This window comes from Panthera tigris, chromosome E2, assembly GCF_018350195.1.
Source record: "Panthera tigris isolate Pti1 chromosome E2, P.tigris_Pti1_mat1.1, whole genome shotgun sequence".
NCBI classification, from domain to species: domain Eukaryota; kingdom Metazoa; phylum Chordata; class Mammalia; order Carnivora; family Felidae; genus Panthera; species Panthera tigris.
The window spans coordinates 2658138-2677043 of record NC_056674.1 but is presented as its reverse complement, the minus strand read 5'-3'; the positions used below and the strand labels follow the sequence as shown (position 1 = coordinate 2677043).

Here is an 18906-nt window from a genome sequence, read left to right as displayed (position 1 = left end):
TTAAATAGAAAATGGAGACCAAACTTGAAAATTCCCTGGGGCAAATTCTACAACACAAGAAAAGACAGGTGTTGGCAAGGATGCAGAGAAAGGGGAACCCTCTTGCATGGTTGGTGGGAACGCAACCTGGTGCAGCCACTGTGGAGAACAGTTTGGAGATTCCTCAAGAAATTAAAAACAATACCCAATGATCCAGCAATTGCACTACCAGGTACTTACCCAAAGAATACAGAAATACTAATTCAAAGGGATACATGTACCTTGATGTTTATAGAAGCATTATCAGCAATAGCCAAATTATGGAAAGAGCCCAAGTGTCTATCAACCAATTACTGCATAAAGAAGATGTGATGTATATAGATGATGGATATATATAATAGAATATTACTCAGCCAGAAAAAAAAGTCTTTCCATTTGCAAGGACATGAATGGAACTCGAGAGTATAATGCTAAGTGAAATAAGTCAGAGAAAGTCAAATACCATACAATTTCACTCATATGTGGAATTTAACAAAACAAAGGAGCCAAGGAAAAGAGAAAGAGGCAAGCCAAGTAACAGATACTTAACTATAGAGAACAAACTGATGGGTACCAGAGGGTACGGGCATGTGTTAAATAGCTGATGGAGACTAAGGAGACCACTTGCCATGATGAGCACTGAGTGTCTGAGGCAAGTGTCAAATCACTGTATTGTACACCTGAAACTATTATCACGCTGTATGTTAATCAACTGGAATTTGAGTAAAAAGTTTTAAAATAAAAATGTTTTTAAGAAGAAAATTCCCTGGGCAGAAGAAACCACTTAAACCACATCAGCAAAACTAAATCTACCTTATTTCATGAACATAAGTGAAACTGAAGTTGTTTCTTGTAAACACCTCTGATAACCATAGAAGAAACTTAACGTCGATGGTGAGCACTTATGGAGAGCACAGAGTTATAGAGTTGTTGAATCACTATGTCGTACACCTGAAACTAATTTAACATTGTAGGTTAATCATACATCAGTTTAAACATTCAAGAGTTTCTTTTTTTTTTTTAAGAAACTTAAGCCATCTACCTAAAAACGTGTAAGATAATCACTTTGAAACCATTCCCTGCCATCTGGAGATCCTCTCCAGAATAACCAACCATTGTAAAGGTTAACTAACTCCTCATTTTCGCTTTATACGCTGTAACGTCATTCACCTGAGCTTCATGAGTTTTGAATTTGAAAGCTCCCAGTTCGAAAACCATTCTTAAATGCACAATAAGCTCTTTCTGAATATATTTTACTAATTTGGTGGTTTTAATTTTTCTATGTCTGCTTTTCTTTTCTCTTCTTCTTCTTCTTTTTTTTTTTTTTTAACACTCCCAATGCCCAGAAATATCCAGACCTGTTAAACAAGAAGCTTTGAAAGTTAGACCCAGGAATCCATCTTTTCTTACAATTCCCCCAAATAACTTCCACACGCAGCCAAAATTGAGAGCCAGCGCCTTAGAACACAGTTGAGGATCCCTCAGAGTAGAGAAGCTATAGCTCACCCTTAAAATATCCTCTAACATTGCAGTCACTAAATAGAAGGATGGTGTCCATGGTAAGGCCACAAGCATGAGTTTCCGGCTAAAAAAAAAAACAGCGTGGAAAAAAAACCTGAGAGAATTGGAAAATTTCAGTAACAACATAAATAACAGGATTTTAAAAATCAAAATGAACAAATTGGCAAGAATGGTAACTCACCAACCCTGACACCAATCTCCTGGGCCAGTTCCTAAAGCAAGCAAGCCAGGGAAGTGGGAAGAGAAGGTCTACACCCACCCAGAGATGGGTGGGCGGGTTAACTCCTCCCCTTTTTATTGACTGAGGTAGGTTCTGGATAACCAGGTTCACAATGGAAGGGAAACACTGCTTCACCTGGGCTTTTGTGCCTCAACTGTTTTTCTCCACGTAGACCTTTCTTCTCAGGTCTGCTGATAACAAGACAGTACAGACCCAGCTTGTGATGTTGGCGCTCTTGGGGAATCTGGCAAAGAACCCCCAAAACAATTGACTGGGGCAGTGCCAAAGAAAAAGAACTTCTCCGCTTATAATCTTAACTTCAGATAACTGTCTGTTCCATGATCCACATAAGGTGAATATTCCATGCATTCTGCATCAAGGTCTGGCAAGGGGCCTTTCCAGTATAAGAGACTGTGGAGCAGTACAATCATGGGTAAATTTAACAGGTGATGGGATTCATAGAGGCCCTGCCTAGATCCCAAACCCTGAGGTCGCCAGATTTGCTGCACAGCTGGAATCACCTGACATCTCTCACGCTGACTGAGGATTTGCTCCCACCTGCAGGCGACCTGCTTTCATCAGCAGAGGGTGTGCTCTGGGTATGACTAGTAAATGTAATTCTTCATATTTCACAGATTACAGAAGGAAACAAATATGATCACCTTAACAGATGAAAAAAAAAGTTAAATCTAGAAGATTCCATGTCTATTTGTGCTCTTAGATGTATCTTTGTAAATTAGGAAAGAAAGGAATTTCCTTAACCCATTCCAAAAGAACATAAAAAAAAAAATTAGCCAAAACCTCATAATGGAAAAATGATGACAGAATACCTTTTATGATATGAGACAAACATACCCTCTGTCCCCAATCTTATTTCAATGTAGTACTGAAACAGCAGTTGATTCAGTGGGACAAGAAAAGGGACTTGGAAAGAGGAGGCAAATTTGAGATTATATGAAATAATTTGGTATATCTGTACAAACTCCCTCCCCACAAATCTATGGAAAAACTGTTTGAATTAATATTGTATACTTGAAAGTTGTTAAGAGAGTAGCTCTTAAGTGTTCTCACCACACAAACACCCACAAAAGGTAATTATGAGATGTGGTGGCAGTGTGAGTTGATCCTATGGTGGCAATCATTCTGCAATATATTAGTGTATCAGATCAACATCCTAAGCCCTTCAACTTACACATTGTCCTATGTCAATTATATCTCGATAAGGCTGGAAAAAAATTGTTACTAAGCTTTTAAATGGCACTTTTATGAATATAAAAATTCATGTGCATTTCTATAAATAAATCTAGTTAGAATTTGAAATTTAAAAGGATATCATAAGTCAGTCAGAGAAAGATAAATATCATATGATTTCACGTATATGTGAAATTTAAGAAACACAACAGATGAACATAGGGGAAGGGTAGGAAAAAGAAGATAAAAAGACAGAGGGAGGCAAACCATAAAAGACTCTTAAATACAGAGAATGGACTGAGGGTTGCTGGAGGGGAGGTGTGGGGGGGGATGGGTTAAACAGGTGATTGGCATTAAAGAGGACACTTGTTGGAATGAGTGCTGGGTATCATATGTAAGTGACGAATGACTAGGTTCTACGCCTGAAACCAATACTAATTGTATGTTTACTAACTTGCATTTACATTTTTAAAAAAATTGGATATCACTGAACAAAAAAAAACTTGGCTTTATTGAATTCCATTTCACCTCTTAGCTATCTTGATAGGATCCAAGATTGTATTTGTCTATCTGAAGAACTATCTTCTAACAACTAGTATGGCTTTTTCATCAGATAGAAAACTGTTATCTTGAGTTAATAATCCTCCAACTACTTTAGTTAGCAGCCTACCATTAAAAGGTATTCTTCTTTTTTTTGACCATTTGTAAACTCTATAATATTCATATGTTGGTACTATTATTGTTGGTCTTTGCAACTGAGATTGGATGTTATAAACATGTCCCTTTGATATTCTTCTAGGGCTTATGAACGTCAAGTGTTTTTGAAATGTATATAATATTTAAAATGACACATTGGAAGTAACCTGGAAAAAAAAAGGTATCGTACGCAATAAAAGGCATCCAAGGAAGAAGTAAAACTTTCACTATTTGCAGATGACATATTACTCTATGTAGAAAACCCTAAAGACTCAATGAAAAAAAAAACTAGTAGAACTGGTAAATGAATTCAGTAAAGTTGCAGGATACAAAATCAATATGCAGAAATCTGTTGCATTTGCATACACTGTTAATGAAGTAGCAGAAAGAGAAATCAAGAAAACAATCCCATTAACAATTGCATCAAAAAGAATAAAATACCCAGGAATAAACTTAACCAAGGAGGTGAAAGACCTGTACTCTGAAAACTGTCAGTCACTTATGAAAGAAATTAACGAGGACACAAATGGAAAAACATTCCATGTTCATGGATTGGAAGAAAAATATTGTGAAAATGTCCATACGACCCAAAGCAGTCTACAGATTCAATGTAATCCTTATCAAAATACCAACAGCATTTTTCACAGAACTAGAACAAATAATACTAACATTTGGATAGAAACACAAAAGACCCCCAATAACCAAAGCAATCTTGAGAAAGAAAACAAAACAGGAAGTGTCACAATCCCAGATTTCAGGATATACTACAAAATTATAAAAATCAAAAGAGTATGGTGCTGGCACAAAAATAGACACATCAATTCTGATCAATAGAACAGAGTAAAGAGCCCAGAAATAAACTCATGATTATATCATCAATTAATCTTCCACAAGGGAGGCAAAAATATATAATGTGAAAAGAATCTCTTCAACAAATGGCGTTGGGAAAACTAGACAGCTAGATTCAAAAGAACAAAACTGGACCACTTTCTCACACCATACACAAAAGTAAATTCAAAATGGATTCAAGACCTGTGAGATGTAAAACCATAAAACTCCTAGGAGAAAATATAGACAGTACTCTTTCTCACATCAGCCATAGAAATATTTTTCTATATATGTCTCCTCAGGCAAGGAAAATAAAAACAAAATTAAACCATTGGGACGACATCAAAATTAAAAGTTTTTGCACATCGCAGGACACCATCAACAAAGCAAAAAGACAACCTACTGACTGGAAGAAGATGCTTGCAAATGATATACCTAATAAGGGGTTAATATCCAAAATATATAAAGAACTTATACAACTCAACACCAAAAATACCCCCAAAGAATCTAGATTAAAATGGACAGAAGACATGAATAGACATTTTCCCGAAGAAGATATACAGATGGCCAATAAACACATGAAAATATGTTCAACATCACTCATCATCAGGGAAATGCAACTCAAAACCACAATGAGATATCACCTCACACCTGTCAGGAGGGCTAGACTCAAAAGGTAAGGAATTACAAGTGTTGGTGAGGATGTGGAGAAAAAGAAATCTTTGTGCACTATTGGTGGGAATGCAAGCTGGTGCAGACACTGTGGAAAACAGCATGGAGATTCCTCAAAAAATTAGAAGTAGAATTACCATATGATAATACCATTTGATATTTACCCAAAGAAAAGAAAAACGCCAATTGGAAAAGATTATGTGCACCCCTATGTTTATTGCAGTATTATTATTATTATTATTATTGCCAAGATATGGAAGCAATCCAAGCATCCATTGATGAATGGATAAAGAAGATGTAGTACACACACACACACACACACACGCACATGCACATGCACACAGGAATGTTACTTGGCCATAGAAAGGATGAGATCTTCCTATCTGCAGCAACATGGATGGATTAGGGGGTATAATGCTAAGTGAAACAAGTCAGTTAAAGACAAATACCATATGATTTCACTCATGCGAAATTTAAGAGATGAATGAACAAAGAAGAAAGAAGACAAACCCAAAAACAGACTCTTAAATACGGAGCGCAAACTGGTGTTTGCCAGGTGAGAGGTCGGTGGGGGGAGTGGGTGACATAGGGGAAGGGGATTAAGAGCACACTTCTCATGATGATCACTGAGGAAGGTACAGAATTGTGGAAGCACTCACTGTACTCGAATTATAATTGAAAATTAAGAAAGGATGTCCTACTCAATGACAAGAAAAATATAAAATCACAAGAAATAAACCTAATACAATATTATAAGCCTTAATGGATAAAGTATGAAGTTTTATTGATAGACACATAAAAATTGTGACAAATGAAGAATTACACTAAGTTCTTGTATGTGAATGATCATCATTATAAGGATGTCAATACTCTCCATATCCACCTCTATATTCAGTAAATTGCTAATCCCAACAGAAATTTTTGTGCAGCCATTCTGAAGTGTATGGAGACAGAGGGAGTTAGTGTAAACCATGCTACTCCCAGAGCACAACAGAGTGTGGGAGAGGGGATGTTGATTGAATTGGGTGGACCTTACAAAGATTTCACTTAAAAGCTCTAGTAATTGATGCACAGACCGTGAACTGGCCTCCAGCCAGAACTGAAGCTACAAGGTGGCATCAGCTCCCTCCATCAAATGCTGCCTCAGGCACTGGGACTGTGGCCACCTCCCTCTGCATGACACCCCTGGATGTGGGGAAGGCACACTTGCAGGCTGTGTCCCTCTGGCCAGTTAGCTGAGGCCTCCCTCCAGACTCTGGAGCCTCTGCTATGCCAAATTGCTCTCCTCTCTCTGGTCCACAGGGAGGTGCCTCCTATCTGCAGTGGTGTTCTGGAGCCCCTGTACTTGTACCCAAATGGTGCACTCCATGCCACCTTGTTTCAGGACTGTGCTTGCCTCACTGGCATCGTGGATACCTCTGTGAAGACTGTAGGACAGAAGAGGACCCTGTGGACTGGCCTCCCAGCCACCCATGTTAGCCACTGCCATCTCCTTCACTGCCTGTGACCAACTGAAGGCCTTCCTTTGTGGTCAAGCCCTGACTCCTGACTTCTTTGCACCCATGGTGGCTGGCACACTAGCCCACTTGTAGCTGGTGCAGACCAAGCTGTAGGCTCAGCCCGTGTCACACCGGGAGCTTGGTGCCTGTGCCCAGCTGCCATGGCTCAGGTTGGCTGGCACTCACTGAGGCCAGGGTCCTGCTACCCTTTAGGATGTGCCCTTCTCAACCCTGTCCTGGTTCAACTACAGCTGGTGAGCAGATGGATGAGTGGGCTCTGGCCAAAACACCAGACATCTGTGGGAATCATCAGTTTTGTGGCTGGCAGCCTCTAAGGGATAGTGGTGGCCATCCTGACTCCATGCCACCTCACACTGGGAGCAGTCGCGGCTGTGAGTGACGTCTGCTGTGGAAGATCCTGGCTGAACCAGGCACCACGGGACTCTTTGCAGGCTCTGTTCCAGCGGTCATCAAGGCCACCCCCTCCTGTGCCATAATGATCAGCACTTATCAGGTTAGCAAAAGCTTCTTCCAGAGGCTCAACAGAGAACAGCCTCTGGACTCTTAAAAGGAGCCAGAGGACAAGGACCACATCTCTTCCATGGTTGAGGGTGGGGCAGAAGAAGACTGAGCCAAGGGCCTTGTCCTCAGCACTGAGGGGAGGGGCCTCATTTCCCTTCCTTCTCAACTATGAGCTCCTGGGGTAGGGAGCTGTCCCTCTAGGCCTGCTCTGGCCCCCCTAAAACAGCTTTCTTCCTTCTGTTCCTCATTCCCAAGCCCCAAAGATAATCACATTTCTGCCCCCACTCCCACTAAGTTCAAGACCAAATCTGCTAACTTCCCCCTCCCCTCTCACAAGTTTCCTGTGTGTTTTCTGTAGCTGGGTCTGCCCATATCCCCACCCCCGCCACCCCCCACCTGGAGCCACAAAACTCTGGGCCTGGTGTAGTCTGTACCCATCACTTGAGTCTATTCCTTGAGTCTAAAGATGATGAACTTCCACAAACAAAACAAAACAAAAAAAGGAAAAAAAGCTTATAGTAATTAAGACTTATTGGGACACGGATGGACAAATGAATCAATAGAACAAAAGATCCCAGAAGCAAAGGCAATCAATATAAAAAGTTGCTTCTTAACAGATTGCTGTGCAGCGGGAAAGGCAAACTATTCATTAAATGGACATCCAGATGGCCAACTGACACATGAAAAAATGCTCAACATCACTCATCATCAGGGAAACACAAATCAAAACCACAATGAGGTACCACCTTACACCTGTCAGAATGGCTCACATTAACACCTCACGCAACAACAGATGTTGGCAAGGATGTGGAGAGAGAGGATATCTTTCGCATTGTTGGTGGCAGTGCAAGCTGGTGCAGCCACTCTGGAAAATAGTATGGAAGTTCCTCAAAAAATTAAAAATAGAACTACCCTAGACCCAGCAATTGCACTACTAGGCATTTATCCACAGGATACAGGTGTGCTGTTTTGAAGGGACACATGCACCCCCATATTTATAGCAGCACTATCAACAATAGCCAAAGTATGGAAAGAGCCCAAATGTCCATCAATGGATGAATGGATAAAGAAGATGTGGTTTATATATACAATGGAGTATCACGCAGCAATCAAAAAGAATGAAATCTTGCCATTTGCAACTACATGGATGGAACTGGAGGGTATTATGCTAAGCGAAATTAGTCAGAGAAACACAAATATCATATGACTTCACTCATATGGGTACTTTACGAGACAAAACAGATGAACATAAGGGAAGGGAAACAAAAATAATATAAAAATGGGGGGGGGGAACAGAAGAGACTCATAAATATGGAGAACAAATTGAGGGCTGCTGGAGGGGTTGTGGGGGGGATGGGCTAAATGGGTAAGGGGCATTAAGGAATCTACTCCTGAAATCATTGTTTCAGTATATGGTAACCAATTTGGATGTAAATTTTAAAAAATTAAAATTAAAATTAAAAAAATTAAAGGCAAAAAAATTTAAAAAATAAAATAAAATAAAATAAATGGAGCTAGTATTTTTTTTTGATGTTAATTGGAAAAAAAAAAAGATCCCGTCTCCCTATCCTAGATGAATGGGATTCGTGTGGATGAATACTTCTGTGTGAAAAGCGAAACTATCATCTTCAAAGACAATATAAGATACCCATTTGATTTGGGTTAGGGGATGTTTATTTTGGGGAAATGGAATGATTTATTCTTAAACAAGGCTTGTAAAATAAACCTGGATAAGTTTGATTTCATTAAAAGTAAAAACTGTTCAGCAAATCATCCTATGAGAAAGAAAGAAAAGTACAAACCACAAACTGGGAGATTATCCTACGTTACTGGCCAAGCACCATTATCAGAAAACATAGGCACTTTTGCGTGCAAACAAAAGCAGGAAATAACCAAAGAAAGTAGAAACAAAGTGACAAAAAGGCATTTCTCTCTCTCTCTCTCTCTCTCTCTCTCTCTCTCACGCACGCACACACACGCACACACACACACACACACACACACACACACACACAACACAAAAGGCAAGAAATGTCCCCTGGACATGAGAAAACTTCTGACCTTTATTAGTAATCATGCAAAGGCAAAGGGAAGCAACAACGAAACACCCAATATTTAGCAAGTATTTTTAAAGTTTGACATCATCAGGAGTGAGCAGAGATGTGCAGCCATGGGGACATTCATCTATGTCGGATGGTAATGTAACTTGGTTAAAACACTTGGAAATAGGCATAGGCAGGAGTGGTCTGGGCATCTTACATTAACCTGGCAATTTCACTCTTCAATAATTCTACATTCTGACACATGTGGACCAGGGATACGTTCAAGGATGTTCAGCACAGCGTTATTCATCTCAGCAACAATTGAGAAACAAAAACTATCACCGACAGAATGGATAAGCTGTGACATATTCATACACATAGATACTTTAAGGCAGTAAAAAAATAAATAAACCACAGCTAAAACGAATTTAATGTTGGTAAATTTCAAGAACGTAATGGTAAGTGAAAGAAACAAGTCATAGAAGGACAAATGCTCCCTAATTCAAAATCAGGGAAAACTAAACATATCTCTTAGGGGAGCATCTACCAGAGGGAAAAATAAAAAGAAGGTTGAGGGGAGTAATTGATACCAAAATTACTTCATTTGGCAACTATTGAGGGTGGAAAGGGCATGCAGTTGGCTGGGTAGACAGAACCTGCAAAGGTCCTTATAATGTCTATTTCTTTTTTTAATGTTTATTTTTGAGAGAGAGAGAGAGAGAGCGCGCAAGCAGGGGAGGGGGCAGAGAGAGGAAGACACAAGATCCGAAGCGGGCTCTGCACTGACAGTAGAGAGCCCAATGTGGGGCTCCAAATCATGAACCGTGAGATCATGACCTGAGCCAAAGTCGGACACTCAACTGACTGAGCCACCCAGGTGCCCCTATGTCTTTCTTTTTTTTTTTTTTTAATTTAAAACAATTTTTTTTAACATTTATTCATTTTTGAGGGACCAAGAGAGACAGACAGTGAGTGGGGGAGGGGCAGAGAGAGGGAGATACAGAATCCAAAGCAGGCTCCAAGCTCTGAGCTGTCGGCACAGAGCCTGAAGCAGGGCTCGAACTCATGAACCTGCGAGATCATGAACTGAGCCGAAATTGGGTGCTTAACCGACTCAGCCACCCAGGGCTCCCATAATGTCTATTTCTTAATCGAGGTTCTAGACCACAGATATTTGTGTTCTGTTTATGGTTATTCCTCAAGTTTTCCATTATACTGTCTACACTTCTTTATATGCATAATGTATTTCACACACCCTCAATAATAGTACTTAATTTATAGGGTTCTTAAAAGGAGAAACCCAAATTACAATTAGAAAAAGGATAGGCTTTGGCATATTGAAGTTTCCAGTGAACTTCAGAGATGGTTGTGATGAATACAAGGAATCCCAGGGCAGAGTGAAAATCATGCTCAATGATGAAATACTGACCTCACACCTGAAAACCTTAACACCTGTTCCACATCCTCAAAACTACATTAGCCACTGGTCATTGGGTTTCTTTTAGGTGTTAGACATAGTGGTGACAGAAAAGTGATCAGGACGCACTGACGTTCCTCAAGGACCTTAGAATGGAGGAAGGAAGTGATTGTTAAATTTCATAGTCATTTGCATTGCAAAGAGAGTAATCCTCATTCCCTAGGTTACCCAGTTTGGAGAGACTGGAGGAGCTTCCTCATGAATCCTAAATCAGAACCATTCTGTAGGACGCCAGCGGCAAAGAACTAGACCAGCACCCAAGGTGGGAAAAAATTTTTTTGAAGAATTTCGTTTTACCTATTTTCTGGCCTGGTCATCGAAAGCCCTCTTGAGCCAATGGGAAGGGAGTGATTCACTGGCCAATCAAATGGCTCCAGACCCTTTTTCCTGCCAGTTTCAGGTGCTATGCATTAGGACCAACCAGGAAGGCCTGGAGGGGTGAGTTAGCACGCCTTGCTGTGTCTCTTCTTTAAACATTTATTTCTTGCGTTACAGTGTCTTCATTTTCTCCTCTTTGTCCTGTTTCTTTTCTTGACGAACCAGAAAGAATTCCTAGTGTCTTTACTCTATGGTCCTGGATTTTGACTCTTTAAGGTCAGTTAAAAGACTGTTGTGGTGATGATGTTCGACGTCTCTGTTTTTAAGCATGCTCTATTCAAGTGCCAGGTGTCCAACTTGCTGGCTCTTGATGCACAACAGAGCCAGGCATCGAGACGGTGTTCCCCCTGTGTTCCCTGTCATCCTCCCTCCATGTATGTCTCTGTTCAAATTTCCCCTGTTAGTAAGGACACCAGACCCACTGGATTAACAGCTCATTCCACTCCAGTATGACCTCTTTTTAACTAATTGCATCTGCAATGACCCTATTTTCTGGGGGTGCTGGGGGTCAGGGGCTTCAACGTATGACCTGTGAGGGGGATACAATTTAACTCCTAATGCATCTAGTATTATTGCATTGGAGACAGAAAAGTTATCTCTGTTGACTTAATGTTGGGGGTAAAGAAGTGTGTGCATGTGCATGCATTTGGGTGGATACTTAATTTTTTTAATGTTTATTTTAGAGAGAAAGCACACGCATGTGTTTGAGCAGGGGAGAGACAGAAGATCCAAAGTGGGCTGTCAGTACAGAGCTTGACATGGGGCTCGAACTCACTAAGTTGTGAGATCATGACCTGAGCCAAAGTCCAACACCAACCGACTGAGCCACCCAGACACCCCCTGGGTGGACATTTAAAATCTGACTTGTACCAAATTTGAATGCAATCAATCCCCTCACTTTCATGGTCTCTGCCCATGTTAAGATTTCAGCCTTTGGTAAGAGGCTGACCTCTGATCTTACAAGCTCTGTCTTCCAGGCATGAAAATTCCAGCTAGTTTCTTGCTTCCTGTAGAAGGGCTCAGAGCCAAGTGCCAGCAAGGTTCTTGCCCAGTCAAAGCCACTCTTTAGGTCAGTGGTTCTCAAATTTGGGTGCATCAGAATCAACTAGAGGCTTTAACAGGTGTCTGTACTTCACTCAATTTATTAGGTGTAGGGATGGCATTGTGGATTTACATTTCTACAAATTGCCTGGTGGTGGTGATGTCATTTAGAGAACCACTGCTTTAGAGTCTGTTCCTCTGTGGGTTTCAGGACTCAGATGTGCCTGTGACTCGAGATTTGACCAAAAGTTGGAATACCTAAGTGGCTCAGTCAAGTATCCGACTCTTGGTTTCGGCTCGGGTCATGATCTCATGGTTTGTGGGTTTGAGCCCCGAGTCTCGTTCTACACTGTCAGTGTGGGGCCTGCTTAGGATTTTTTTCTGCCCCTCTTCCCCTCAAAATAAATAAATAAATAAACTTAAAAAAAAAAAGAAAGGAAAACAAGATTTGACCAAAAGCAGGCTTTTATTTTTTTATTTTTTTTTCAACGTTTTTTATTTATTTTTGGGACAGAGAGAGACAGAGCATGAACGGGGGAGGGTCAGAGAGAGAGGGAGACACAGAATCGGAAACAGGCTCCAGGCTCCGAGCCATCAGCCCAGAGCCTGACGCGGGGCTCGAACTCACGGACCGCGAGATCGTGACCTGGCTGAAGTCGGACGCTTAACCGACTGCGCCACCCAGGCGCCCCAAAAGCAGGATTTTAAAAACACCATTGGGCAAAATCTCCCCAGGAAGAAGCCATTGAATCTCCTTGAAAGCCATCTTTTTGTTCTTATATTCTCATTCTGTGTACTAAACAGTTTATCCTAATTTTTAGATATTTAATGCTATTAAGATTTAAGTTTTTATCCAAATCACCTGAGCTAGGATTTTTGGTGGTAAATCCTATCTTAGGGCCACTCATGAGTAAAGTGGTTTTATTTTTTGTTAAGTTTCCATTGTATAGTTTGAGATTTTTGCTGATTTTTTTATTAATGAGATCCAATTTTGTTGTCCTAGGAATGGAGTAGATGGTCTCTCTGCTATTGTTTTTTTTTTTTTTCTTTTTATATTAAGACTTGATTTACAGCCCAGGGCATAAACAATTGTGAGTATTCTGTGTGTGCTTAAAGAGAATGTTTCCTCAAAAAAAAAAAAGTTTCCTCATTGTGTAGAGGACTCTATAAATATCCATTAGATGATGTGCTAATTTTTATCTATTTATATCAACATTAACTATTGGTCCACCTTGGCTACTTTTTTTTTTCCATTTTAGAATAGTTTCACACAGGGGCGCCTGGGTGGCTCAGTCGGTTAAGCGTCCGACTTCAGCTCAGGTCACGATCTCTTGGTCTGTGAGTTCGAGCCCCGTGTCGGGCTCTGGGCTGATGGCTCAGAGCCTGGAGCCTGCTTCCGATTCTGTGTCTCCCTCTCTCTCTGACCCTCCCCCGTTTATGCTCTGTCTCTCTCTTAAAAATAAATAAACGTTAAAAAAATTAATATAAAAAAAGAATAGTTTCACACTTACAAGAAAATTGTAAATACAGTACAGAGAGTGTCTATGGATCCTGTGTCCCGGTTTCCCTCTTGTTAACATCTTCCATTAATATGGTACATTTCTCATAACTAATAACCCAATATTGATGGATTAACATTAACTAAAGACCATACTTCCTTTGGATTTCCTTTGTTTTTATCTAATTTCTTCTTCTGTGCCAGGATCTCATCTAGGATACTACATGATGCTTAGCTGTTATGTCTCCTTAGGTGCCTCTAAACTATGACACTCTCTTAAAGTCTCCTTGTTTTTGATAATGTTGACAGTTTTGATAAGGTCACATATATTGTAGAATGTCATTCCCATTGGGTTTGCATGATGTGTATCTCACGATTAAACTGGGGTTTGAGGAAGAATCAAGAGGTAGTGCCATGCTCGTATCCTATGCTATCAGCATAATCTACACTGATGTTAACCTTGATCACCTACCTTAGGTGTGTTAGTTTTCTCCACTGTAAAATTACCTCCCTCTGCCTTTTCTATATTGAACTTTTAAAAGTTGTTATTTAAATTCCAGTTAGTTAACATACGATGTAATATTATTTTCAGGTGTACAATATAGTGATTCAAAACTTCCATATAACACCTGGTGCTCATCACAATGAGAGATTTAAAAATTTTTTTTTAATTTTTTTTTCAACATTTATTTATTTTTGGGACAGAGAGAGACAGAGCATGAATGGGGGAGGGTCAGAGAGAGAGGGAGACACAGAATCGGAAACAGGCTCCAGGCTCTGAGCCATCAGCCCAGAGCCTGATGCGGGGCTCGAACTCACGGACCGCGAGATCGTGACCTGGCTGAAGTTGGACGCCCAACCGACTGCGCCACCCAGGCGCCCCTTTAAAATTTATTTTTAATGTTTATTTATTTTTGAGAGAGAGAGAGAGACAGAGTCTGAGCAGGGGAGGGACAGAGAGAGAGGGAGACAGAATCTGAAGCAGGCTCCAGGCTCCACACTGTCAGCACAAAGCCTGATGGGGGGCTTGAACTCATGAACTGCAAGATCATGACCTGAGCCAAAGTCTGATGCTCAACCAACTGAGTCACCCAGGCACCCTTCAATGAGTGATTTTAAAAAGTCAGAAATGTGATACACACACACACACAATGGAGTACTACTCAGTGATCAAAAAAATGAACTCTTGCCATTTGCAACATCATGGATAGAACTAGAGGGTATTATGCTAAGTGAAATAAGTCAGTCAGAGAAAGACAGGTATTATATGATTTCACTCCTATGTAGAATTTGAGAAACACAACAGATGAACATAGGGGAAGGTAAGGGAAAATCAGATAAAAACACAGAGGGAGACAAACCATAAGAGACTTTTTTTTAAATTTAATGTTTTTATTTATTTTTGAAAGAGAGACAGAGTGTGAGGCAGGGAAGGGCAGAGAAAGAGAGAGAGGGAGACAGAGAATCTGAAGCAGGCTCCAGGCTCTGAGCTGTCAGCATAGGATCACAGGGTCATGACCTGAGCTGAAGTTGGACGTTTAACTGACTGAGCCACCCAGGAGCCCCAGGAGACTCTTAAATAAAGAGAACAAACTCAGGATTGCTGAAAGAGAGGTGGGTGGAGGGATGGGTTAAATGGGTAATGGGCACTAAGCAGGGCACTTTTTGGGATGAGCACTGTGTGTCATATATAAGAGATGAATCACTGGGTTCTAATTCTGAAGCCATGACAACACTGTATGTTAACTAACTTAAATTTAAATTTAAAAAAGTCACTACATACATCCTGCACTTAAAAAGTCAGGTTTGGGGGTACCTGGATAGTCTCCAACTCTTGATCTCAGCTCAGGTCTTGATCTTGGAGTCATGAATTTTTTGTGCTAATTTTTATATATTTATATCAACAATAACTACTGGTCCACCTTGACTACTTTTTTTTTTTCGTTTTAGAATAGTTTCACACTTAAAAGAAAATGGTAAATACAGTACAGAGAGTTTCTATGTATCCTGTGTCCCGGTTTCCCTCTTGTTAACATCTTCCATTAATATGGTACACTTCTCACAACTAATAACCCAATATTGATGGGTTCAAGCCCTATATTGGGCTCTGTGCTGGGCATGAGGCCTACTTAAAAAAGTAGAGCTTTACCTCCTATCTCCTTAAAGGAGGATTCATATAAATTATTTGAAATTCTTCTATATGGGATGTTTGTCTTTTCTTCCCATTTATTCAATTATTGGTATGGACTCATGAACACTTATTTATGTGTTGGTTATAATCCAGTAACATTATCTACTTTTTTGCTGAAACTGTTCGAGCTTTAGATATTAAGAGCTCTTAAAGTTGGCTTCCATGTCCTTTGACCTACACTATAATTTTTGTTTTTATTTCTGGCATTCCTTAGGTTTAGATGCTACAAATGCCCCAAGCTCATCTTTTATATTCCCTGCCCCAGCATCAATCACTTCCCCCAAGGAGCCCTGGTTCTTTTTATTAGAAAATGATCTTAGAAACCAAACTCTGGACACTGAGTATGCTCACTGCTGCTGGGGTATCTGCCACAAAGTGCCACAGACCGGGTAGCTTAAACAACATAAATTATTTTCTCACAGTCTGGATGCCAGAATGTCCAGATCAAGGTCCAGCAGGGGTGGTTTCTAGTGAGCTCTCTGTTCTTGGCTTGTGGATGGCCATCTTCACTCTGTGTCCTCACATATTCAGGGGAGGGGGGCTCTCTGGTGTCCCTTCTAGTATGGCCACTAATTGTATGGCATGAGGTCCCCATCCTTATGACCTCGTTTAACCAAAATTACCTCCATAAAGATCCTATGTCTAAATATAGTCACAGTGGTGGGGGGTTGGGCTTCAACATATGAATTTGGGGGGGATACAAACATTCAGTCCATAACAGTCCTCTCAGTGGACAGAGCAAGTGAATGTATGGGTGTATAAGAGTCTGTGTGTGTATAGAATTTTCTATAAATATTGATCTGCATTATAGAAGCTAAACCTTAAGTGCACACTGATGTCTCCTGCTCGAATCCAGTATCCCGTGGATCATTATAAGCTCTCCTTGGCTTATCTCTAGCATTCTCCTCTAGCTTGGAGGAATCCAGCCCTCTGTTTGCTTATTTGTGCAGTCCTGTGATTCATGGTGGCAGTTTTGGGTTGTTAACCTGTGCCCTCATGGCAAACAACCTGAACAACTCAAGAGCAGTGCTTATGTACACTTCCTTTTGTCAATTCCGTCTCATTTCCTAAGTTACTTAGATCAACACTCTGTGCTCCCATCTCTTTCAGTGAAGTTATATCATACATTGGTAATACAACAAAATGTTTGTAACAGTTGGCTTTCCCTCCTGGGTCTGTAGATATACTAATTTTTTTTTTGTTTGAACACATTAAGGGTCACTTTATGCTGTTGGATTCCATAGGGTTGTTTGTTTTTTGTTTTTGTTTTTTTTTTTTGAGAGCGAGAGAGAGAGAAAGAGCATGTAGGAGCAGAGGGAGAGAGAATCTTAAGCAGGCTCTGTGCTCAGTGCAGAACCTGACACAGGGCTCGATATCATGACCTGAGCTGGAATCAAGTTGGATGTTCAACCAACCAAGCCACCTAAGCATCCCAGATTCTATAGGTTTTTACAGATGCACAGTGTTATGTATCCACAATCATAGTGTTATACAGAATAGTTTCACTGCCCTAAAAAACCAACCCTAAACCAACCCTAAAAAACCAGCCCTACGTCCTGTGCTGCACGTATTCACCCTCAATCCCATCCCTGAATCTGTGGCAACCACTGATCTACTTACCATCTCTCTAATTTTGCCTTTTCCAGGATGTCCTATAAATGAAATCACACATGTATATCCTTCTCAGACTAGTTTATTTCACTTAGCAACATGCATCTAAGACTTATCCATGTTTTTGCATAGAATTATAGTTTATTCTTATTGCTGAATAGCGTGTTATTGTATGGGCGTACCACAGTTTATTTACCCCTTTGTCTATTGAAGGACATATGGTTCCTTCCAGTTTGGGGTGATTATGAATAAAGCTGTATAAGTATTCGCATATAGTTTTGGTGTGGAAAAAGTTTTTCAAATCACTTGTGTAAATATCTAGAAATATGTTGCTCAACTGTATGGTAAGAGTATTAGCCAAACTATCTTCCAAAGTGTCCACAATACCAGCAACAAAGGAGAGGCCCTATTACTTCATATTCTCAACATCAATTGATGTGGTCAGTCTTTTTAATTTTAGCCATTTTAATAGTGCCTAATGGCATCTCATCAGTGTTTTGATTTCATTTTCCTAATGACAAATGATGTTAAGCATCTCTTCATATTGTTTTTTTTTTAAGTTGGCATGTAGTTGACCCACACTGTTAAATTAGTTTCATGTGAACTAGCTCATGTTACATTAGCTCATGTGATGCTATGCTCACCCCAAGTGTGGCTACCATCTGTCACCAGACAATGCTACTATAATCCCGTTGACTAAATTCCCTATGCTATACCTTTCGTTCCCCTGCCTTACTCATTCCATAACTGGAATCTTGTTCCTACCACTCCTCTTCACCCATTTCACCAATCTCCCGTACCCTCCCCTCCAGCAGCTATCAGTTTGTTCTGTGTTTATGGGTCTCTGTAGACTCCACCTATGAGTAAAATCCTATGGTGTGTCTTTCTCTGTCAGACTTACTTCACTTAGCATAATACCCTCTGGGTCTATCCATGTCCTTGCAAAGGGCAAGATCTCATTTTTTTTTTTTATGGCTGATAAATTACACTGTATGTATGTATGTGTGTGTGTGTGTATACACATACATACAACATCTTTATTCATCTATCGATGGATACTTGGGTTGCTTCCATATCTTGGCTATTGTAAATAATGCTGCAATAAACATAAAGGTGCATATATCTTTTCAAATTAGTGGGGTTTTTTTTTAATTTTTTTTTAACCTTTGTTTATTTTTGAGACAGAGAGAGACAGAGCATGAATGGGGGAGGGTCAGAGAGAGGGAGACACAGAATCCGAAACAGGCTCCAGGCTCCGAGCTGTCGGCACAGAGCCCGACACGGGGCTCGAACTCACAGACCGCGAGATCATGACCTGAGCCGAAGTCGGACGCTTAACCGACTGAGCCACCCAGGCACCCCTGTTTTTGTTTTCTTTGAGTAAATACCCGGTAGTAGAATTGCTGGATCATATGCTAGATTTTTTTTTATAATTTAGATATCCATAAATTGAGATATAATTGACATACAATGTTGTTTTAGATATAAAACATACATGTTT

At 40.3% G+C, this 18906-nt stretch overlaps 1 pseudogene; it reads left to right on the top strand.

Annotated features, from left to right (window-relative positions):
• The first annotated feature begins 1565 nt into the window (after positions 1 to 1565).
• Positions 1566 to 7213, top strand: LOC102956840 (annotated as a pseudogene).
• The last annotated feature ends 11693 nt before the right edge of the window (positions 7214 to 18906 follow it).